The sequence below is a fragment of the Taudactylus pleione genome, unplaced genomic scaffold (assembly GCF_031769625.1).
Source record: "Taudactylus pleione unplaced genomic scaffold, aTauple2 ptg000019l, whole genome shotgun sequence".
Taxonomy (NCBI): domain Eukaryota; kingdom Metazoa; phylum Chordata; class Amphibia; order Anura; family Myobatrachidae; genus Taudactylus; species Taudactylus pleione.
The window spans coordinates 15,195,989-15,201,988 of NW_028284421.1; positions in this window are offsets into that span (position 1 = coordinate 15,195,989).

Below are 6,000 nucleotides of genomic sequence, written 5' to 3' on the forward strand. Positions count from 1 at the left end.
GGATTTACCTGCGCACCTGTGGAGTGTGGACCTGCCTCTGCCATCGACAACTGATCCGGTCAGGTGGTCCCGGTGAGTGGAAGGAACTTCCACCTCTGCTGCCTGCACCTGCGAACTTCTGCTGCTGCTGCTGTGTAAGCCTTGGCTGCCATTGTGGGTTCTGGTAACTCGGCAGTGATCGTCTGTGGAGGGTCCCGACGGCCACTGGTCTCTGCTTGTCTATGTCTCCCCACCTGCTTTTGAGTGGACCTGCATAGGCGTGCAGCTTCATCTGCACCCTGCCTGTCGCTTCAATCATCATGGCCTCTGTGTGTTGCCGTCACTGCTCCCATACTCTGTACGGCGCTAATCCCCTGCTTTGGTCATCTGCCGGTGTGCATGGATATCTCTGGGCTCCACATTGGTCCCCCTCTGACTGTATCCATCTGGCCTCATGCTCCTGCTGTGGGATGTTAACTTTCTGGCCTTTGGCTCCTGCAGTGCTCTTCTCCTGACTCATTTTCATCTAGTCTCCTGTAGACAGTTCCTGCCTGATGCCTGGAGCTGTGATCCTACACCCCTTCTAAGGTATTTTTCAATCCCTTACTTACCCTGCTATTGTGTCTACCCATCCCCTACCCCATGAACCTGCTTCCTTGCAACTGCCCCCCCTGCACCTTGCAACAGACATCCCTGCATCTTGAAACTGCCTTCCTTACAACTGACACCCCTGCACCCTGTACCTTCCACCCCTGCATGCTGTACCTTCCACTCCTTCACCCCATGCATCCTGTAACTCCCACCCCTGCACAATGTAACTGTCCCCCTGCAACTAAAACCCCCCACCCTGTTACTGCCCAACCTATTCCCTGTAACTACCTACATACAACTGCACCCCGCACCCTGTAACTGCCGCCTCGCACCATGTAACTGTCCCTCCTCTGTGTGCGGCCATGCTACCCTGTCCCTTGGGAGGAACTGCCACTCCCCCTCCCTGCGACTGCTGACACCTGATGCCCCTCTGCCCGCTCCTGGTATATAAAGGGTGGGAGCTGACAAGGAGCTCCCAGTAACTCCAAGCCCACACCATGCACATCCCCAGCTTCCAGAGCTGGCATCTGTACCTGGCCTGCTTCCTGCTCTGGAGATGCCTGTCCTACAAGAACAATCCCAGCAAGATCCTGTACCCTGCACAGCTGGTCAAGCACTCAGTGCCGGAGTCAAAACAGCACGGGCAACCAGGCCAGGAATGGGAGCAGGCACCCTGGCACCTCTGCCATGGACAGGAGCAGTCTCACTGGGCACTCACTGTGGCATGCATTCAGGAGAGGCATCACCAGAGCTGGATATAGATTATTACAGATAGATTAGATAGATAGATAGCTTTAAATATCTATATCTTCTAGAGAGAGAGGGGCCTATTCATCGTAACTAAAAATTCTCTCGAGGTAATTAGTTTTAGAACTCACATGGAGTTCTACCTAATTACCGGAAGAATTCATCATTCCTCCTCTCCATAACTATCTATTCCGAAAACTGTCATTTTTGCGATGACAGCTTTTCGGGAAATAGATGGTTTTCTCTCTCTACACTAACTTACCGCAGCTGGAATCTGTGCTGCGCACGCACTGTTACATCCATAAAACCAGTGCATGCGCAGCACTGCCTACAGCTGCGGTAATTCTGTCCCCATCAACCATCCCCCCTCCCCCCTCAACTCACCTCCCCCCTGTCCCCCACTTACTTGGCCGCTGCAGCCGCCTCAGGCTCCGTCTGCTGTGCTGACATTGTTTTCTCCCGGAAGAACACAGTAAAGTTTAGAAAAAAATAAAAAAAACCATTTATTTTTTCTGAACTTTACTGTGTTCTGCCGGGAGAACACAGTGACAGCACAGCAGACGAAGCCTGAGAAGCGATCAGAGTGATGGAGGGAGCCGGCGGAGGACCTGCCCAGCTGACAGCAGGGAAGTGTAACCCACTGTACGCCACCTCAGAGTGGCGTATAGTAACACCATCAAATTCCGAAAATACATAATTTTCGGAATTTGATGAATAGCCTAATTTCTATATCCCCATACTAATGTACGGGAAGTGTGGACATTTACGCAGGCAGATTTAACCAGGAGATATCAGTGATATCTCCTGTGTTAAGTACAGTATCTTCATGAATACTAAAATAACGGTAATTAAGGAAAATGTCCTTAAAAATGTTATTTTAGTGTTGATCAATAGGCCCCTGAGAGTTGTACATGTGTATATAGTGGTGCTTTACAACCTTTCATGTAATAATTGGTGCAATAGTGAGACATCATACACATCATGTGTACTCATTTTAATTATAATTCACTTTTTTTTTAATTTACATACTCTTCGATTATATAGATAGATAGAAAGAAAGATACTGTAGATACACATACATAGTGATGTACTGTACTCTGGTTTTGGTACCCCGCCTACAGGTGATTTGGTGCCACCCACATGAGGCCACTTCTTAAAAAATTTCCAGGGCCACTTTTAGTTCTCAATCCGCCCCTGAACTCCTGTACTAACACTAATTTATATTCCTTCTAGCCAGCACCGTAAGGAGGGCGGTGCGACTAGTGCCGCCGCACAGGGCAGAGAGCCCTGTGGGTGGCATTGTCACAGCCCCATAGCTCCAGCATCTGGCTAGCAGGGCGCCTGGAATGGCACAGACCACACCCCTATATCAGTAGCCACACCCCCACCATGCTGAGCATACCTCCTGCAGCAGCACACTATAGGCCCTTCAAAAAATTCAGCTCCAGGCCCATATAGACCTTAATCTGGTACTGCAGATAGGTCATCTGTTACTCCAACATTGCAATCTCATTTATTAGAGATACTGTATTCCTCAAATTCTCTGAGGAAAATCTCTAATAAAGGAGATTGAAATGTTAGAGTAAAGGCCCCCATACATCAGCAATTTACAATCGATTTAAAAATGGAAAGATTTTTATACACAATCGATTGCAGAATTGCCACAATCGATTGAGAACTGAGACAAATGCTAGTATGGCATATATTAAAAAAGTACAGTGGATGGTTGCAGCTGGAAATCTCAGTAGAGTCAGCATACACCAGACAGAACAATGTAATCCTGTTAAACATTTGACACTCAGTGAACACATCAATAAACATCGACAAGGGACTTACATGTAAGAGTCTTCACTTTTACAATGGACTGGAGAAGAAAGAGAGCCTATAAATATATATTTGATCATGCGTTCATTACAGAGATACAGACACAGATATTGTACATTCCGCTGTCAAGCAAAACTGATTCTTCTTGCTGTTATATGTCAGTACAGTAGTTAAACATTAGTTATTTAACAGTGTTAATATAAATAAATAAGTATTGTGTTGAAATATTTATGTATAAGTGTAGTTTTTTTTTTTTTACCTACGTGGATGATTGTAATGTTTCCGAAATATGAGATCGGGTTATTTGCCTTTCCACACAAACATTAATTACACTGAATCAGTCAGAGGTGAGTTTATCCAATTCTAATCAGTGTATTGTGTAATAAGTCTCTATTAGAGAACACTCCCATATCAGAAAGTAATAACTAGCATACCTGGAACTAATCCCTCATTACTGTAGATATGAAAAGGGCCAAAAGATAGTTAGGTGAAACAATGACTAATAGCGTAGTTAATAAAATTAAACATGTTATGTTTAGAAAACATTTTGAAATACAGTATAGAGCTGTAGTTGGAAATTTGGGAGTTATCTTTTTCCTATTACTAATAATCTCAAGACAAATGTCATAGACCTTATTAATAACTCATATCATTACATATTTGTTATTATGCAATTTATATCTATTAGTGACATCTCACATCTTCTGAAAAGCCATCTTTCTTCTCAAACTTTGGCCTTGTACCTGTCTGGTTTGAGGGTTCTTGTGTTCCCTGAGATGATGTTATGGCCCCCATGCATCAGCAATTGATTGTGTATAAAATCTTTCCCTTTTTCAATCGATTGCAGATTGCAGAGTTGCCACAATCGATTGAAAAAAGGATTTTTATACACAATCGATTGCAAATTGCACGATTGCTGCAATCAATTGCTGATGTATGGGGGCCTTTAGAGGTGATTCAGAAGTGGGGTTAGTGTGTAGGAAGCTGACCAGATGGATGTAGGTTCTACGCATGAGGTGAGGCTAGATACTAATGGGGTAGACCCTGGATGGAGAATCTGGACCTGAGAATATTATCGGAAGCCACAGATGGATGGGACTGGTGTGTCTTAGCAAAAGACCCGACTGGGACTGATGCATTGGATGCTGGGCTGGGACCAGTTAATATACATAGATGCCGAGCTGGGACCAGTTAGTCTCAATTACCGGGCTGGAACTGACTAAGATACACAGATGCCGGGCTGGGACCAGCGTTAGGCTCAGTTACTGGGCTAGGACCGCTTAATATACACGGATGCCCGGCTGGGATAGGCTAGGCTCAATTACCGGGCTGGGACCGGTTAAGATACACGGATACCAGGCTGGAACAAGTTAGGCTCAGTTATCAGGCTGGTATTGGTTAATATACAGGATTGCCAGGCTGGGACTGGCTAGGCTCTATTAACAGGCTGGGACTGGCTAAACTACATGGATGTCGGGCTGGGACAGTCTAGGCTCAATTACCATGCTGGGGCCAGCTAAGATACACAGATGCCGGGCTGGGACCGGCTAGGCGAAATAACCGGCCTGGGACCAGCTAAGATACACAGATGCTGGGCTGGGACTGGCTAGGCTGAAATACTGAGAGATGGTGACGGCCGTCGGACGGAGCCGGTGAGGAAAGCTGCTGGGATGCTGTGTGAGACTGACCCCCCCCTTGAACAGAGGAGCAGTGTGCAGCCACCGGGGAGCCGCAGGAAAGGGAGAAACCATAGAAAGGGAGTCCCATTTGTTATGCAAAACATGTGGCAACTAGAAGTCAGTGGGAGCTACCCACACAAATGCTTTGTTTGTCCTGCTGACATCCATTAAGTAGCACAACATTATGTGGCCATCGCTAACTAAACAATTACTCTAGCCGCTGCTCCAATGTTATAAGTATTTACAAAGCGTTCATTCATCCTTTCTCTTAGCTATCGTAAGCATATTAACAAACACATAGGACTGCCTCTATCCAATCTGAGTGGCATTTTACATGCGTTAACCAATCAAAGTGAAGCCATTCTATTTTATTAATTTTCCAAGGGAAGTCCACAAGTTAGGGTTGGAATACATCATGCAAGGAGACCACACACTGTGTGTTCCCCTATTGTGTTCCCAGCTGATCAAAGCATAGTGCTGGTAGCGCATCTCTTTTGGCACTCTGCATCATTTATACCTCGCCTTTGCTGCTACCAGCCTAAGTATTGGGTACTGGTGACACATTGGGTGGGGGGAGAATCTTGCTTTTTTAAAATGATCAAATGCTCCCCGACCGTACATTTACCCTGGCCACAACTCCATCCTCTTTTTATCCTCCAGGTGGAAACATTAGCAGGGGACGTGCACCCCCACTCTGAATGCGTATGCCAATCTCAGGACATGCCATTTTCAATTATTATATAGATTTATTGTAGTTTTTTTTAAGCACGCCACAAATACACCAGAATCTATTTTACATTTTGGGAATGTTGGTAACTATGGCAGTATGCAGTCATATTGTCAACATTCAGAAGGTCGACACTGTAATGTCAAATGGTTCTGAATGTTGACAGTCAACATTCAAAAAATGTCAACATTAATTATGCACATTACAGACATATAAGCATTAGGGTGTGGTTAGGGTTAGATAGTATTGTCAACATTCTCTCCGTCAATATTCATAATAAGACATATTGAATATAACACAATGACATGTCAGTGTCGACATTGTGATTTCAGAGCATATTGACATTCTTGTGTCAACATTCTGAATGTAAATATAGTGAATGTAGAACTCCATACCACACCCAATTATGACTGTTTAAAACATATAGGGGTTTATTTACTAAGCGTCGGATTG